This window comes from Gymnoscopelus braueri (assembly GCF_963280865.1).
Source record: "Gymnoscopelus braueri genome assembly, chromosome: 21".
Lineage (NCBI taxonomy): Eukaryota > Metazoa > Chordata > Actinopteri > Myctophiformes > Myctophidae > Gymnoscopelus > Gymnoscopelus braueri.
Window position 1 is genome coordinate 4,864,026 of NC_137623.1, and position 20,349 is coordinate 4,884,374.

A 20,349-nucleotide genomic window follows, 5' to 3' on the forward strand; every position below is an offset into this window, starting at 1 on the left:
CGTGGATTCTGCCCAGAGATCTTACGACTAGCCTAGACGAGCCACAATTACCAGGAACCTCCTTTAAAAAAGCCATGACTTATCTCAAATTACCCCCCAAAATTGCTACCCTGAATTATGGCGGTAAGTTTCCCCAACATGGTTTGTATAGCTTTTCGGTGGTCCCTGGTCAAACAAAGATGTTCCGTTTAATTATCCTGCCTCTGACCACTAGCTGGTTTGAAGTTACAATCATTTGGCATTTCTGCCATTTTTTTTTTTTGGCTCGATAGCACACAGATGATGAGTGAGATGAGAAAGACCCATCAGAGAGAGAGGTTATGTGACAATGGCCTTGAGCTAAACTTGAACCTACGATTTTTACACAAATATGTGGCTTAATGTCTTCTTGGCGGAGCCGAGGTGGTTTGGCGGTGGTTTGCCCTATTGAAAACAAAAGACGATATTTAAAAACACTTAATCCATCCATCAAGACCCGGAACGCATCTTGTGTCATTTTTTGATTTCTTTGGCTATTCAAAAAAAATAGCAGACATACAAGCTCATAGCGCGGCACCGAGTGCCGTGCTATGAGCTTGTAGATCTGCAATTTTTTTGAAAAATCATAAATGTGTGTGAACCTTTGAATATATATACTTTTTAAAGCGAACATTTTTAACTCAAATCTTTGCTTCTGGGGATCCCTGGAACAGAATATTTTACAAATTTTCACTTTAAAACATATATTAAAAAATATGCACACATTTTCACGATTTTTCAAAAGATGGCAGATCTGCAAGCTCATAGTGCCGCACTATGAGCTTGCAGATATGCTACTTTTGAATAGCCAAAGACATCTTAAAATGACAGATGCATTCGCGGTCTTAATGCATTAAATAACTCTTAAGGGCTAACCTTTTTCCTTTTTAGACCCTTACTGTGATGTAAACACCCCTCATAAAGTGACAGGTGTATATTATGTGAGATACAGTAGAAGAATCACTGGTTTCATCGTGTGTTGCCTATGTTTGTTTAGGCCATCCATTTATTGAAATAATATAACTGCTGCACAAAGAGAGGAGCTACAGAGCTTTGTATTTACAATAATCGCCATAGTGTGTGTGTGCTTAACCTCTTTAACACTAACAACAACGCAGTGTCTGCAGTTTTTTACCCTCTTCATTCAGTCACTATACTTGTACATTTTAAAGGAGTAGTTCAACCCCCCAAAAAAAAAACGTATTTTCTATCAATTACACACCACATGAAGCCGTGAATTCATGGAGATTTATTTTTTTGTTTTTGTCGCATTCTCGAGCCAATAAATTGATGACCTATACGACCTATACGTGGGCAACAGGCGGCCCGGGGGCCACATGCGGCCCACACCTTCACTTAATGCGGCCCACAGGTTATCAAAATACTGATATATTATTGATTTCAGCCGTATAAATTCCAAACATGCAAACATGACCCACTTTAATTACTTCAGTCTATATTAGTAGATTAATGACTAGTTTTACAATTCTGTTGTCTTTTTTGTCCAATGTATTTGTGCTTAAGTTCATAAAGTTAACATAAGTATAACTAAATACATTTGAAATTATATAAAAATGTTATTTCTCAGGATTCCAATTCAAAAGTAGCCCAAAAAAATCTGAATTCCAATTAAAAAATAGCAGTCGCGGTCGACGCGTTTTGAGCTTGAAGATCAACTATTTTTGCTACTTCTGGGGTGAGTGTGGAAAAAAGTGTCCATAAATTCGAGGCTTCATGGGGCGTGCAATTGATAGAATACAAGTTTTCTTTTTGTGTTAACTACTCCTTTAAAGTTTATTTTCTTTCTTTTTTTGTTTTAACTTCATGTACAGGTGAATGCACTTGACAGGCAGCCCAATTCATTGCAATGGAATCAAATGGGTGATAACTATAACTATAACTAAGTGGTCAGCAACATTTTGTGATGTTTGTGTGAGAACTATGAGCGTACTATTATTTTTGGTATATTAAAAAAAACCTTGTTCTGCTTTTTATATAAATACCCTTGAACTAAACCTGAAACATCTGTCTTTGATTGGGTGGTTGTATGTATGTATAGTATGTATGTATGTATAGTATGCCATTAGTTAGTTTGATTTGTTTTGTCTATGTTAAATTACTTTAAACATAACCACTAATGTAGCCTATATGTCTGTGACTGCAAGAAATGAAATGACTTTCAGTCATTATTTTGTGCGCTATTTGCAAATGATAAATAAAGTAAATATTACTAATGACGTTTTACACACATCGAAATAATCCTCAATTTGAGAGTCGTTTATTGACTAAACTGAATGAAGTTGACACGCCTGTATAGCCTTCTGTAGGCTTTGAGAATCCAATGGCAAACATTTGAGTTGGGAGTGTCTTCCTTGGCCTACTGGGAGTGTAAAGTAACTAAGTACTTTACTGGAGTATTTACAGTACTTTTATTTGTACTCCACTACATCTCAGAGGCAAACAGTATACTTTTACTCCACTACAATGATTTGAAAACTTTAGTTACTGGTTACTTTGTAGATTTGGATTACTATTACAAAACAAACATTAACCACTTCAGCCCAATATACATTTCGGCCATTTGAAAATAGCCGATCTACAAGCTCTCAATGAGAGCTTGTAGATTGGCTATTTTCAAAAGATTTGTATACATTTTACATTACATTTGAAAACTTGTGATATTCTGCATGATGAGTACTTTCTACTTTTGGTACTTTTAAGTACATTTTGAAACCAATACTTTAGTACTTTTACCCAAGTAAATTTTGAGTTCCGGATTTTCACATGTATCAGAGTATTTCTACATTGCTGTATCGATATTTTTTACTTAAGACATTTTAGTACTTTTTCCACCACTGGGAGTATGTATGCAAAGACTGATGCTGATCGATCCAGCGGTTTGTGAGATTAGCCACACACACACACACACACACACACACGTCACACTGTTGACAAAAGTAGCCAGCTGCTTATTAGCCTAATTGATTGATTGGCCCCGCCCCCATGTATTCCTGGTGTGTTTAGAGGAAAAGAAGGTTTGATGCAGTTCAACAACATAACATGGACTTTCAAAAGCCAGGTAACTTGGGGCAAAGTTAATTATTTTCATTATTATTATCCTGCAATGTTTTGATAAAGAAATGCGATAATTCAATTCAATATTTGGAGGGGACGTGCTTGTCCTGTCTTTGTCTGTTTGTGAAAACTAAAAACAAGGAGTGTCACTGACAGAACCTTTCTAACTGTATAACTCTGTATAACCTTTTTGAATAAATAAACTTAAGTCATTTTTTTATTAGGGTGATAGTTAAGGCTGTTTAGTGTGGACGGACTTGAGCAATGCATTAAGTTGGATCACCTTTCTTTCTGTTTAATTGTGCTGCAGTGAAGATCATTTCTGATCTGCATGTGAAATATGCAGAGAAGCCATGGAATGAAACCTTCCGTCTGGTCCGCAGATGCATGGTAAGACAAACAGATGCATGGTAAGACAAACAGATGCATGGTAAGACAAACAGATGCATGGTAAGACAAACAGATGCATGGTAAGACAAACAGATGCATGGTAAGACAAACAGAATGCCGAGACCTGAGGCGATATAAAAAAAAAATCTAAATCCTAACAGTTTTTGGGGGGAAAATCATTTTTTTCCCCCCCAAGATTCGTAAAAAAATAGCGGATCTACAAGCTCATCGATCTGTCCAGGGAAATGTTGCTTTGAAATATTAATGTAGTTGGGTCCAGGTTGAAGCCCGTTGAAACATCTAGCAATTAATGCCTCAGTCTGTCCTATGTTTGTTTGTTTGGATCGATACAAAATGTAGTGCAAGGTATGAGGTTAACATTTGATACTTAACACTGCTATATCGAGCTGTGCCATAAAAAAAAAACATATTTACGCTTGGTTAGTATAGGGTGCTTTTTTTTAGTTTTGGTTTGGTGGGTGCATGGTGCAGAAAGGCAGATTGGGGAAGTTGAGCTTGGCAGTGGGTCAGTCTCAAGGGCTCTGGCAGAGGAAAGGGGGGGTACGAGACAGAATGTGTAGTTAGCGCATGTTGTGTGGTCCTCCAGGGGATACAGAAGCTGGCCTGGTCAGGCCATACACGCTGTCTGCCAGACCTACTAGTGCTCGGTATTCAGCTATTGGAACTTTCCTCGGGCTGCATGGGTAACAAGCCCTCCTTAAGTAGTAGAGGCAGAGAGCGCTGAGCTTTTCTTGGGATACGTGCAATTCACAAAACACATTGTGTTTTGTCAGCGGACCAGAGTGCATGATGATTGCATAAATGATTCCTGTCTTTAAACGGCATTCTCTGCCCCACAGTGCACAAAGCATCCAAAGGTCAATCGCTGCCATTCCCTGGAATTACCGGTTCAGAAATTGTAGTTGTGTGTGTGTGTGTGTGTTGTACACAGTGGGATGCCTTAAAGCTTGCACTGTGTGGTATGCGCAGCCCCTACCGATAAACAAGGGCAATTACTATAGTTAAGCTGTTTAAAAACAAGCACCCTGGTGACTCAGAGCCCTATGCATGTAGCACTGTGTGTGATATGGGTAGTGTTGGAATCCTTCCTTCTCACAGCTGACCCCAGTTCGGGTTTGACCCGGGGCTCTTTGCTGCATGTCACCCCCCCCCCCCCCTCTGTCTCCTGTCTCTGTTGCCTGAATGTTCACGGGGCGTCAGTGGGCTCAGGGGTAGAGTGGCCGGATGGCAACCGCGAGGTTCACAGTTCGAGCCCGGGTTCCCCTAGAGTTAGTGTGGAAGTGTCCTTGAGCAAGACGCTGAACCCCTAATTGCTCCCGATGAGCAGGTTGGTTGCCTTGCATGGTTTCCTCCGCCATCGGTGTGTGAATGTGTGTGTGTGTGAAAAGCGCTATATAAATGCACCATTTACCATTTTACCATTTATTCACTGTCTTATCAAAATGAAGCAGAAATGCCTCAAGAAATTATCCTAAACAAACAAGAAGAAAAACGAGTAAGAAAATCAAGCTCTGCCTCTCCCCTACGGCATCTCACCCGGGATCCACAGCCCTCGTCTATCGAAACTTCATCACACAATAGTCAATGTGAGACAAACCTAGTAGTGACTGCTGGGCAAGCTGTTTCGGTATCATGCCAAGTGAAGAGGCATGGGTTGTTTATTTGTATCTAGCAACAGATTGTTGTAATGGCCCTTGAGATGAAATGCAGTTGGATTAAGTAATCCTTCCTGCACTGGAAAAGCCACCATAATGCAGACGTGAGAAGCATGGGTATAAGAGGGTTGAGCAGATATCAAGATGTCGAGGAGCTTGAGAATATGGGAGCCCCAAGTCTTGGGAGAATTGCATCAGGCCAGTGTTTCAGCACTTTGAGTGGTGAAATGAAATAAAATAGTATAATAAACCAATAACACGTGACAGCCAGTGCATGCATATATTGGTCAATTGAAACCTGCATATCGTGCACTTAATTTTCAGGCGTTGTTGTGACTATCAAAAATATCACACATTGCAGCTTTAACGACTTGAATATCATCCATTATGTGTTGTAGGAGAGATCCAGAGATGCCTCCAAACCCAATGAGCCTCTGATTAGATGCCTGGAACGGCTTCATGAAACTTTAAATGGTAAAAACAAGCTATATATATATAACGATCATTCAATTTATATCAAATGGATATTATGAGAAGTATTACTTCATTCATTGGCATCAGTGTTACCCTTTGAAATGCATTTTATGATATTCATTGTATACTGTTAATATCTGTGAATAATGTAATGTATCAATTCTAGTGAATTCTGTGAACACCATGATGTCTCGTCTGGAATTGATTGCTAAACAAATCGGGTAAATAATATACTGCTACTTTTTTTTCCCCCCAGCCCAAAAGGTACTCCGTTGTGACTCCAGTTGGTAATATTTGTAGAAAAGTATATAGTTTTGGTTTAAATGAGCATTGTACTGTGTAACTCTGCGGGACCTCGGTCACAAATACATTGTATCAATTAATTTCATTGCAATTAAAATAAAACTTAACTATAATAAACTCTTCTTGGATTCAAATACTAAATGGAGATTGTCACAATGCTGAATATGCTGAAATCATTTTTCCCCCACCCCTAATAGTATGTATTAACATAATGAATTAAATTAGCCTATTGGTTTAAATAAATCTCATTTTAGTAGAACAATCTTCATCAAGAGTATCTCTTAGGGGCACGGTGGCACAGTCGGTAGTGCTGTCGCCTCACAGCTAGGTTCTGGGTTCGATTCCCGCCGGGGACGCTGTGGGTGTGTCTTCTCCTCTGCGTCATCGGCTTCCATACCCTAGGTGTGAAAGGGCCTACTCTGTGTGGAGTTTGCATGTTCTCCCTGTGTCTCCTAGGGTAGTTAATACCCTCACAAAAACATGTAGTATGACATGACACCTGATGGAGGGGAAAGGAACTGGTTGGAATAACGTGTTCCTTCCACACGCTACGTCCTACCGGGGAAACTCTCCCCTGTCAGGTGACAAGAAGGTCAGTTGGCTCTCATGCATTGAAGGAGGCATGAGCTCGGCCCTGGGCTCCCTAGGCTGGTGGGGGGAGTGTAGTGCCCAGGATCTCTTAGAAAATTGGCACCGGGTGAAAAAAAGGGTTACAAATTGTGGGATAAAAGAAATATTTAAAAAAAAAGAGTGTCTCTTGATGAAGATCCAGAGGGACCAAAACGTCCAATGTCAATCTGAATAAAACTGATTCTGCTGAGCAAGAGCAGAGTGAGGGATCTTTGTTGAATGAATATTTTGTTCGAGATCGCTTCATTTGTCACTGTCCAACGCACCTGCATCTGAACAAGGTGGATGTGCGATATATTTTCTCTCTTAACAAACAAAAAGCCTAAATGCCAATATAGCCCTCTCTTATTCTAATCCATATGTATTTAACCCATTGAGACCTGAAGCCGATTCTACATGTCTCCTAAATCTCAACAGTTTTCTGAAAAACGTATGTTTCTATATCAGTGGTGCTCAATCTTTTTCATGTCAAGGACCCCCAAAATGATATGTATTTGGCCGCGGACCCCCATCAAAATATTTTGTTCCAGGGACCCCTAGAAGCAAAGAATAGAGTTAAAAATGTTCGCTTTAAAAATATTTCTATTCAAATATTTCAGAATCAGAATCAGTTTTATTGTCACATCACAGGTTTACAAGGTAAAGAAGTGGGTGAAATTCGTTTTTGTACATCGTTCCCATCGCAACGTTAATTTCCATAGAAAGAAGAGGGGGGGGGGGAGAAGAAGAGGGGTGGGGGGCAAGTGGTAAGGAGATCAAAACAAGAGAGCAACAGAAGGCCAGACAAGTTATCTACATATTTACAAAGTACCTGAGATAATAAAAAACTAAGGTGCCTGAGCATAGCAGCAATGTATGTATACTGTGCATGTTATACTTATACACACATTTTCACGATTTCTCAAAAATAGCAGATCTACAAGTTCATAGCGCGGCACTCGGTGCCGCGCTATGAGCTTGTATATCTGCTATTTTTGAATAGCCAAAGTGTACAATTATGCTTTTTAGCTCAAATCTAAAAATGACACAGTTCCAGGTCTTAAAGGGTTAATGTCAGAATGACACAGTGCAGCATGTGGTCCTTGTCTCAGCAGCATGGGCTTCCACTTCACTGAGCCCACATGCTACCTGACGGCTGACATGTTCTACCTGGAGGTCCTGCTGCTGCCGGCGGGCCGGGTGGAAGACGTCAAGCTGGCCCTTTGTGGAGAGGCTCCAGAGGTAAGAGAGAGCTTTGTGACGTCATGTCGTCACCTTGCTAAACTAATGGCCTAAACTAAAGTCATTTTTTGAGGAAAATGATATTTTTGCCTGACACTGGCCACCTCTGGTCAAATGGCCTATCTCCTAATTGAAAAGGATCATGCTGTTCCCTCACCTTTTAGTATAATGGCCTAACTCCCTAGTGTGACTTAGGCCAAAATAGGCATTTTTTTTGGCCTAAGTCACATGGTTTTGTGACTTAGGCCAAATTTATTTACTGATTTCGGCCATTTTTTTCAAAAATGTTTTGGGTGAACTACTCCTTTAGTCACAAGGCCTGAAAATCAAGTGCACAATATGCAGGTGTCATTGACCAATACAAGTCAGATTTAATCCTATTTAAACCTATTTAAATCTCTTATGTTATATAACTGACAGACAGTGTTATTTCTATTTAAATAGCCATAATTTGTTATAAACATTTTGGGTGAAATGATTAAGAAATATCATAGTTTTGTTTTGGATCAGTTTTTTATTTTTCCCTGAAAAACTTTTAAAAAATGACATAGGCCATTAGTTTAGCAAGGTGACTATGTTCAACATTCTGACACAGGGGTCTTCAACGTTTTTTAGTCCCAGGGACCCCCTTAGCTGAGAGAGAGATGAAGCAGGGACCCCCACTACACTACAAAAAAATTTTGTTGCAGATTAAACTTCTTCATAGATGGCTTTGACTTGTTTGACAGAACTGCCATGTTGGATAAAACTGTCATGTTGGATTCATGTTAACCCATTATATCCAGGAACGCATCTGTGTCTTTTTAGATTTCTTTGGCTATTAAAAAATAGCAGATCTACAAGCTCATAGCGCGGCACTCGGTGCCGCGCTATGAGCTTGTAGATCTGCTATTTTTTTTAAATCATGAAAATGTGTGCAAATCTTTGATTATACTGTATATATTCTACAAATGTCCTCTAAATCCTAACCCTAATCCTAATGTTGCTATATCAGTGGTGCTCAAACGTTTTCATGTCAAGGACCCCCAAAATAACATGTATTTGGCCGCAGACCCCCATCTCATAATATGTTGTTCCAGGGACCCCCCAGAAGCAAAGATTTGAGTTACAAAAATATATACATATTCAAAGATTTGCACACATTTAAACGATTTTTCAAAAATAGCAGATCTACAAGTTCACAAGCTATTTTTTAATACACAAAGTATAGAATATGGATAAAGTGGTTACACAGACACAGATGTGTTCCCGGTTTGAATCGGTCAATGTGTATTTTCAGACATTTAATCACTTAACCCCTCAATACTTAGTAAACTTGACCTTTCACTCTGTACTTGGTCTGCTCTTTTTTCCCCCTCTACGGCCTACGCACCAAACCTCTTTGCTGAAAATAGCAGATCTACAAGCTCACAACGCCTCGCAGCGCGAGGCGTTGCGAGCTTGTAGATCTGCTATTTTCAGCTATACGTTCCCCTGATCAAGTGGTTAATGTAAACAAAAGAAATGTGGCGGCCCCCTTCAGTAACTCTTGAGGACCCCCTAGGGGTCCCGGACCCCCCTGTTGTAGACTTGTAGACTCCTGTAATCTAACAGTTTGACTCATAACACTGACCACATGGAATGTGTTTTGCAGTCTAACGAGTCTCTGCTGCAGCCGCTGAGGTAAGCCGTACCCTGATGGTAAATTCATTTCTCTAACATTTTGTGTTATTCTGTATTTCACTGTATATATAATATTTATTTTAGCCCCCACTAGTGGCAGGGCTTTGAAAGTGTCCAGTTTTGTTGGTCCATCTCCATCTAACTGTTATTTTGTGCCATACGATGAATATCTAAACACAAATAAACTACTGGCTGGATTGTCATGGATTTTGCTGGGTTACTTTTATGCTCCCAGGAGGATGAACCAGTAGTTTTCCCCTTGAAATATATTCCTGTTGTTTACAATATGTACTGATCTTTCGGTGAATGGACAATGTTAAAAGCACAGGACTGTAAGGATGGCAGTGTTGTGTGGTACAAGCCACTTTGCTCTGGTGTGAGGAGCAGCACAACCAGTGTTGCCAGATTCTGTGAGAGAAACAAGCAACCAGGTCTAGGAAAACCAGCCCAAAAGAAGCGATTATGGGCCACATGAGCACTTTAACATGTACATCAGCTATTTGAAAATAGCAAGAAAATAGCAAGCTCACGAGCTTGTAGATCGGCTATTTGCAAATAAAATCTTGCTGGGAAATTATAATAAGCAGATCTGGCAACCTTGAGCACAACCCATATATCAGTGTTTCCCAAACAGTGCGCGTAAATATCTTTATATATAATAATATATATATTTTTTTGTTTTGATTCCTACGTTTTTGTTCTATTATTTTGTCATTATTTCACAAGATTTTCAAGAAAAATAATAATAAAAGGTTTCAGGGAAAAAAACGTAATCAAAAATAAATTCCTTAAAAAATAAATAAAATTAAAAGTAGTGAAAATAGCAGATCTACAAACTCACAACGCGTGGCATCGCAAGCTTGTAGATCTGCTATTTTCACAGTTTGGGTCCCGGGGGAGACATACAATTTCTCGTTTGGGTCTCAAGCTAAAATGTTTGGTAACCACTGCTATATAGGGTCCACTAGTGGGGGCTATAGTCTAGTGAAAAGCCTATTTCATAGGTTTTAAGTTTATTGTGTTTATGGTTTCTTTTTGACCGCCTCAACAGGACAAAGGATTTTGTGGAATTCTCAGTGAAGCTGGCGGGCCTTTCTAACCTCTATGGCCTCTTCAGAGACAAGTAATGAACCTTCTGAACTTCTCTTTGCTTTTAATAGCAGCTAAAACATAATTTAATGTTTTCCTTAAAAAAGCTAATTACAATGTTTTACCCCCCAGTGAAAGAAAGATGAAATTATTCGCCTCCCTACAGTTGCTGGGGAAAGACTTACAGAAAATATCACATTTGCCAAGGTGAGTAAAATACGTGTGTGTGTGTGTGTGTGTGTGTGTGTGTGTGTTCGTCTCCCTCGGGTAGAAACCTCATATGTCCAAAACCGTTCATTTTCAGAAGCAAAAGTATCAGATCTACAAGCCTGCATCGCTTCGTGCTGCGTTGCAGGCTTGTAGATCTGATACTTTTGTGTGACACTGTAGTGTGATCACGTAGGAAATTAATTCAAAAACACAAAAAGTTTCAATATGGAGATAAGAGGTTTCTGCCCGACAGCACAACCAACATTATTTCTCCTGTGTATTCCAGGGCCCTCAAGGAGAGCGACCCCCTGGTGGACACCATCCGCAATGGCAGGATTGGCTACCTGATGGCAGGGAAAGGAGGTTCATACAGGAAGCAACATAATATCCTGGTCTTCAACCGTCTAAAAGGAACATCTATATGTATTATATGTAATATGATTGTTTTCCCCGCAGATGTTCCAGTTACTACCCTGTTCTACGTCAGCCCTTCTGACATTTTGAAAAACCCCAAATCCAGTAAGTTCACCAATCTTTAACCCATTAATACCCATTAAAACACATTTGTGTCACTTTAGATTTCTTTGGCTATTCAAAAATAGCAGATATACAAGCTCATAGCGCGGCACCGAGTGCCGCGCTATGAGCTTGTAGATCTGCTATTTTTGAAAAATCTTGAACATTTTTTTTTTAGATTCTTTTCAAAAAACTGTTAGGATTTAGAAATACTTTTAAGAATCGCCTCAGGTCTTAATGAGTTAATAAGGACTTTGGTTGTACTTGGAGATAAGGAGGACCCAATGGCACTTTGTACTAAAACGATATCCTGTTGTTTCCAGACGTTGCAGAGATGAAGGCGGTGGGCCAGGGAGCCCAGGTGCTGGTTGGACCCAGCGATGACAGCCACACGCTGCAGATGGCATCGCTGATGCCACAGCCGCCTGAACTGGATCCTCAGGGGTAATGGTGGTTCTCTAGTGGACAATTACATTGTGTTTGACTTGGTTCCACAAGCATGCCATATAAAAAAATTACTGCGTCAAAATTCATAGAAAATATGTATTTTTAGAGGTATTAAAAAGGTCTTAATCCATTGAGACCTGAGGCCGCTTCTAAACATTTTCTAAATCGTAACAGTTTTTCGGGAAAAAATGTAAAAAAATTATTTTCACAATTTTTCAAAAATAGCAGATCTACAAGCTCGTAGCGCGGCACTCGGTGCCACGCTATGAGCTTGTATATCTGCTATTTTTGAATAGCCTAAATAAATCTAAAAGTGACACAGATGCGTTCCAGGTATTTAAGCATGCCATATAAAAAAAATTACTGCGTCAAAATTCATAGAAAATACGTATTTTTAGAGGTATTAAAAAAAGGTCTTAAAAGTCCTTTTATATTGTCACTTTATGAATGTGCAGATACCCAGTACACACGTATAATATACTGTATGTTGGGTTTGTTTACTGTTGAGTGAGAAAACAATGTTGCACATTTTAGCTAATCATCGGGGAACCCTCTCAAAACCCACAGCTTCAGAACCACTGCCTCTATCGAACACAACAATGCTACAATAGGTATGGATATTATTCCACTGTACATGTCCTTGACGGTGTCATTGAGATAATGCATTGTGTTTCTGCAGTCATCCAGTGCTCTACGCCGTCAGTGAGATTCTTCATGAGACACTGAGATAATGCATTGTGTTTCTGCAGTCATCCAGTGCTCTACGCCGTCAGTGAGATTCCCCATGAGTCACTGAGATAATGCATTGTGTTTCTGCAGTCATCCAGTGCTCTACGCTGTCAGTGAGATTCCCCATGAGTCACTGAGATAATGCATTGTGTTTCTGCAGTCATCCAGTGCTCTACGCCGTCAGTGAGATTCCCCATGAGACACTGAGATAATGCATTGTGTTTCTACAGTCATCCAGTGCTGCACGCCGTCAGTGAGATTCCCCATGAGACACTGAGATAATGCATTGTGTTTCTACAGTCATCCAGTGCTCTACGCTGTCAGTGAGATTCCCCATGAGACGCTGAGATAATGCATTGTGTTTCTGCAGTCATCCAGTGCTCTACGCCGTCAGTGAGATTCCCCATGAGACACTGAGATAATGCATTGTGTTTCTGCAGTCATCCAGTGCTCTACGCCGTCAGTGAGATTCCCCATGAGACGCTGCCAGCCTGTTTCCTGCTCCAGCTTCAGCCACCACTTCCACTCTTCTTCTCCTTTGTAAACAAGCTCCGCCAAATTACAGGTCTGGGTAACCTTGCTCCGTTATAATCCATTCAACCCGGGAACGCATCTGTGTCATTTTTTTGATTTCTTTATCTATTCAAAAAATAGCAGACCTACAAGCTCGTAGCGCGGCGCCGAGTGTCGCGCTATGAGCTTGTAGATCTGCTATTTTTGAAAACAAAATTGTGAAAATGTGTGCAAATCTTTGAATATATATATATATTTTTTTTACTAAAATATTTGCTTCTGGTATAGGGGTCCCTGGAACAAAATATTCTGAGATGGACACACACACACACACACACACACACACACACACACACACACACACACACACACACACACACACACACACACACACACACACACACACACACACACACATATACAGTATCACTTTGGGGGTCCTTGACATGAAAAAAGTTTGAGAACCACTGATATTATAACAACATAGGGTTTTTTTTTCTCTAAAAAACTGTTTTAGAGACATTTGTAGAATCCCCCAGAAGCAAAGATTTGAGTTAAAATGTTTGCTTTAAAAAAAGGTATGTATTGAGAGATTTGCCCAAATCTTTATGTTTTTTTTATTTAACTCTCTCAGTGCCACGCCCCGACATATCCCGAGTTTGGCCTGAGTTTTTGGCCTGGGTGACGATCAGTCATCGTAGTCGTGTATCGCATCGTAATTTAGCGCGATCAACGATTGTCGAAAATGTCAACATCCGGATATGACGTGAGCCTGTTTGGGAGGGGGTGAGTGAGCCAGCGAGATCATCAATGTGTCGATTTGTTGCTCTCTACTGGTAGAACTGTATTATGGGTTTAAAACCCCAATCAGATCATTTATTTGAATGAAAAATTACAAAATTACAAAATAAAAAAAAACGCAAATTCCTGGCAGTTTGGGAGTACTTTATGAAAATACTCTTGGCAGTGAAAGAGTTAAATTGCAGATCTACAAGCTCGTAGATCTGCTATTTAGCCCCCCAAAAAAAATATAAAATGATGGTTATAGCTCAAATCTATAAAATGTCACAGTATGCCTTCCCGGATTGAATGGGTTAAAAATGTCCGACTAAAAAGTCTAAGAAAAGTGGATAATGTGCTATAGGTTTATTTTCTTTAAAAAATGTTTTGCCCTAAAATGTACATTCATGCTTCTTTGGACTTGCACGGCCATGACCACATGTTGCTTTTGTATTGTTTGGCCCGTTGAGCAATCCCAGGACATTTAGGTGCATAGATAGACACATTGGCGGCACTTTAAACCATTAAAACCGGGAACGCATATCTGTGTAACCACTTTATTATTTTATACGTTGGCTATTCAAAAATAGCAGATATACAAGCTCATAGCGCGGCACTCGGAGCCGCGCTACGAGCTTGTAGATCTGCTATTAATTTTTTGAAAAAAATATGAAAATTTGGGCAAATCTTTGAATCTACAGTATGTATATTTTTTAAGCGTTTGTAACTCAAATTTTTGCTTCTGGGGGATTCTACAAAATGTCTTCTAAATCCTAATAGTATCCTAAAACGTATGTTGCTATATACTGTATATATCGGTGGTTCTCAAACTTTTTCACGTCGAGGACCTCCAAAATGATAATGTACTTAGCCACGGACCCCCATCTCAACATATTTTGTTCCGGGGACCCCCAGAAGCAAAGATTTGAGTTAAAAGTGTGTGTGTGTGTGTGTGTGTGTGTGTGTGTTCAAAGATTTGCACACATTTTGTCCTAATTTCTTTTTAGATATACAAGCTCTTAGCCACGCTATGAGCTTGTATATCTGCTATTTTTTCTAATTGCCAAAGAAATCTAAAATTACACTGTATGTGTTACCGGTCTAAATGGATTAACCTTGTCTGGAGGCTGTGTTTGACTGGTCAACATGACTTTGCCAGTTTTGCATTGGCTTCTTTATTGCACACTAATCTCTGGTGTGTATTTCATAGCTGTTGACATACCGGAGGTTCAACTGCAGTGGGCGCCCTTTCCCAAGATTCTGACGAGAGGTCCATCACACACCAAGAAGACTGGTGCAGAAACACTGGAAGACGTGCAGGATGCAATCTTTAAAGTGGTATGCAACAGTGGTGTAAAAGTAACTAAGTACATTTACTGAAGTACTGTACTTGAGTACAATTTGAGGTACTTCTACTTTACCGGAGTATTTCCAATTGTCTATTCTTTTACTTATACTCCACTACATCTCAGAGGAAAATATTGTACTTTTACTCCACTACAATTATTTGAAAACATTAGTTGCTTTGCAGATATAAATTATTACATTATAAAACATACATTAACCACTTTAGCCCTATTTTATACATGGCTATTTGAAAATACCCGATCTTCAAGCTCACAATGCGTCGCACCACCACTGAAAATTGACGATTAATTGTCATACAAATAATTGCGATTAACAATTTAACTGTGTGGCTTTCAGGCCCTGTAAACAAAAGTTGCACGGGGGAAATATTATGACAAATACAAATACACACAGAAATGACTGACAATGGCCAATATAACAATAATCATGTATTATGGACAAAATCCACCATATTTTATACAAAAGATTTGTTACAAAATATTAGAAATAGCAGATCTACAAGCTCACAACGCGTCGCATCGCGGCGCGTTGTGAGCTTGTAGATCGGCTATTTCTAATATTTTTAATCGCGACGCGTTGTGAGCTTGTAGATCGGCTATTTCTGAAAATGTTTCTAAATGTTTGAACCTTTTTCCAACATGGAAACGATAATGACGATTATTCAAAAACAATCGCGATTATCTAAAGATAATCGCGATTAAGACAATTCCGTAATAATTGCGACGGGCCCATAATCGTACGCAGAGTCTCCCCGGTGAAGCGACACACAGCTATGTTCTCCCCGGAGGTGCCTGGGGGTCCGTGGACCTCAGAGGGACCGTGGTGGACAGCGTGCCCTTCACCCATCCCGGCCATGTCGCCGCCCTGCTGGAGGTGCTGCGTCATCAGTGTTCCGTCAACACCCTCCTGACAAGCTGCATGACGTCATCACAGTGGGCTGGTTCAGGTGTGTGTGTGTGTGTGTGTGTGTGTGTGTGTGTGTGTGTGTGTGTGTGTGTGTGTGTGTACACACACCCACACACCGTATTACAAAATGACGATGTTCATCTAGAGTAGAAAGACATCCTGGTGTCGTCCCAAGTTTTTTTAAGTAGCTCAACTTAACTGTCTTCATTATAGCTTATCTATTTTCAGTGTACAGCTAGAAATTGGTACCATTTTCAAAATGGCTTCCCCAACACCGAATAAATGCTGAGTATTGTAACATGTAGTAATCACTGACTTGGCAAAATGTTGTACTTAATTTTTTTCTATGATGATGCTCAAATGTTTCTTAATTATAACATACAATATAACATAAAAATGCTCATGACACCTACAGTGTCAAATAATGGACTTAATGTTTTCTTATACATTCTGTATTAATGTCATAATGTGATGCTCAAACATGTTCCCAGATGAGGTGGGTGACCTACACTTTGAAGTCCTTCCAGAGTCGGACACCAGTTTCTCTGTGACCTTCTACCAGCCTGACCTGGACTCCCTCGTAGTGTGTGAGTATTCATGGGCAACTGGCGACCTTCACTTGATGCGGCCCGCAGGTTAATATCAGAATACTGATACTGTATATTATTGATTTCAGCTGTTACAATTTTAAAAAAAAATCAGTACTTTTACTTCTACTCCACTACATCTCAGAGGCAAATATTGTACTTTTACTCCACTAGAATTATTTGAAAACTTTAGTTACTTTAGATTTGGATTATTATTACAAAACATACATTAACCACTTCAGCCCTATATATATTTCGGCCATTTGAAAATAGCCGATCTACAAGCTCACAATGCGTCGCGATTGTAGATCTACTATTTTAAAACGTTTAAAACATAATAATACTTGAACTTGTGAAATGGGACGTTCTGCACAATGAGTACTTTTAATGTTGGTACTTTTACTTTTGGTACTTTTAAGTACATTTTGATACCAATACTTTTGTACTTTTACTCAAGTCCATTTTGATTACCGGACTTTCACTTGTAACAGAGCACTTCTACATTGCAGTATTGATACTTTAGTAAAACATTTGAGTACTGTTTTCCACCGCTGCTTAGTATTATATTTTCTCTCTGCAGTGTTGGTGAACGTTGACGACTGTCATGGTCTGACGTGCAGTGTGTTTGCAGCAGGCCTGCAGGATGCCTCTGTGAACCACTACATCTCCACAGTTATGAGCCGGTATGTTTACTCGCCCTCGTCTTCGCTCCATCATTTACCACTTTAGCCTGATTGATACTTTGTTGTACAAAGTTACAGTTTCAAGTGGGACATTTTTGGGACATTTTCGGAAAGTTATAAATACTTGCCCGAAATAGGGATGCCTGGGGTTATAATGTGGTTGAACAGTGTGTGTTGTCGTCTATGCGATGGTAGTAGTGATCAGTCCATGATCTATAAGGTCTAGACCAGTGGTTCTCAAACTTTTTCATGTCAAGGACCCCCAAATTTACACGTATTAGCCGGCGGACCCCATTTGAAAATATATGCCTCAGGGACCCCCATAAGGGAAGATTTTAATTTAACTCTGAGAGTGTACAAATGGAACCAAATGGACCCGTTAGGGTTGGGAAACAGAGTTACAGACCCAGAGTGTCCATTTGGTTCCCAACTATCCATCATTTAGCTGGGGACCCCCTGGAACCCCCTCAAGGACCCCTGGGGGTCCCCGGACTCCACTTTGAGAACCAACGGTCTAGACCAGTGGTTCTCGAACATTTCTCTTCAAATTTATTTCGTAATTGAATTTCTTCGTCTATAGCTGCATGTCCATTCCACTGACCATGAGGGCGCTGTGTGGTAAGCTTGAGGAGATCGCCACTCGACCACCTCCTCCACCACCTCCTCCTGTGTCTCCTCCAGTGGACCTAGAGGTTGAAGACGAGCACCCAGAGGTGGAAGATGAGCACCCAGTGGACCCGAAGTTTGAAGACGAGCACCCAGCATCAGCACCCTCTCCTGCTGTATCCCACGATATCAGCAGTTCTATTGTCGTCACAGAGTTCTGTGACAACAGCGATGAACCAGCAGCAGCAGACACCAGCCCAGCAGCAGCAGCAGCAGACACCAGCCCAGCAGCAGCAGCAGCAGCAGACACCAGCCCAGCAGCAGCAGCAGACACCAGCCCAGCAGCTTCTTCTGACTCGCCTTACTATTTCATGTCTGTAACAGCCACGTCTCAGCCTGTCGTTGACGAACCAATGAATACAAGTCTTCCTGTCAACCCTTACACCTGTAGTGTTCCACTTCCTGTGGGCGTGTATTCCTCACACTGGGGCCCGCCGCCGTGGCTCTGGAACAGCCACCGCTTATGAGGGTATCGGGACGGTTCCTATACTAGCCTGATTTATGCTTAGTTGCAACGCTGGTGTTGCGTGCCGTAAATAGCAGATCTACAATTCTACAAAAGATCTACAACAAGATCAAGAACAAGCTCACAACGCGTCACATTCGTGACGCGTTGTGAGCTTGTAGATCTGCTATTTACTGAGCACGACACCGGCACACAACTACGTGTAAATCGGCCTTATAGTTGCGAAGTGTCCTTGAGCAAGACACTTTACCCTTAACATAACCGCAGTTCCCTTTGTTCCCTTTTCCAGAAGGTGGCATTAGACCCATGTCCTGTTTCAGTTTCCCACAGATCTTCCGACACAGATGCGTTAAGCAGAGATACGCGCGTGTCTATCTCTTCTATTGATTTGTCTTGGGTTAAGCATCTTTGGGCTTCATTTGATTGGCTCATCATCAGCATAATTTGAACTGAAATTGAACTTCCATGTCTGTTTGCTGCCGAGCCAATCAAATGAAGCCGTGAGAAACTGACCCCGGAACAGGAAACGGCCCGGGTATGCTATGCTGCCACCTCCTGGAAAAGGAAACTAGGAAATTAAGTTACGTTCGGAGCCTATTTGCTCCAGTGTGAGCCGGTTAGTGCCTCGCAGGGTTGTGTGAATGGTTGAATGTAAACTCCTCACAAAAAGTTGGGAAACTTGACTTATGTCAATTATCTCTCCCTTTCAATGATACCAATTGGTATTGTATTTTGTTATCGTTGATTAGTCACCTTTAAGAGGTATAACTAAGGATCATGGAATGAGCAACACAGCTAAACGTGTGGGTCGTGCCCCCCTCCCCCCCCCCCACCCCCCAAAGAATTTCCCAAATCCCGCAATATTCTTCTGTTGGTATTCGCTGTCATTTTGAGCGACCTGCCAGCGCACACCTGCCGGGGGCGCTACCCACACATTTGGCTGTGTTGCTCATTCCACGATTGTACAATCTTTACAAGTTATTCCTCGTCGTGAAGGAGACTATTCAACGATAAAAATGATATAAAATTCAATACCAATTGGTATTATTGAAGGGGAGAATTAATCGACTGAATTTAAGTTTCCAAGTTTTATGTGAGGAGTTTACACGCACATTATAAAGCACTTTGGATAAAGCTACTATATAAATGGAGTTTACTATACTGGATAGGAAGGCACAGCACGTGTTCCAAAACAGCCTATATAGTTCAAAGTGCATCGCACGTGGATTCATGGATAAGCCTTTTTAAAGTGTTAATTTTCTTATTTGGAGTTGTTTGAATAAATAAATACATATTTTTTTAGGATATTTCTGTCATGTTCATCCACCATGATCTGCATAAGTGGCCATTGACATGCAATCTTTTTGTTTGCAGTTGTCACTGACCCAAAACGTCAGCCTTTTCTGGCACAAGATTATAAGCTGGCTCATTGTCTGCTTTTAGATCTCTGTTATGCTCTCTGCTGGCCTTTTAAGAATGGCTGAAGACACATCTTGGCATTGGAGCCATATAACACTAATATACTGTAAATCCTGACTTTTTGATAGGTTCCCTATGATATTAGACCAGGGGTCTTCAACGTTTTCAGGCCAAGGCCAATCTGCAGCTAATTTGAGTTTAGCAAACCACTGCATATTTAATCGACCGGGAAAAGCATCCGTGTCATTTTAAGATGTCTTTGGCCATTCAGAAATAGCAGATATACAAGCTTATAACCTGCGCTATCAGCTTGTAAATCTGCTATTTCTTGAAAAATCGTGAAATGTTTTGCAAATCTTTGAATATGTATTTTTAAAGCGAACATTTTTAACTCCAGTCTTTGCTTCTGGGGGGGTCCCTGGAACAACATTTTGAGATGGGGGTCCGCGGCCAAATACATATAATTCTGGGGGTCCTGGACATGAAAAAGTTGGAGCACCACTGATATAGCAACACACTTT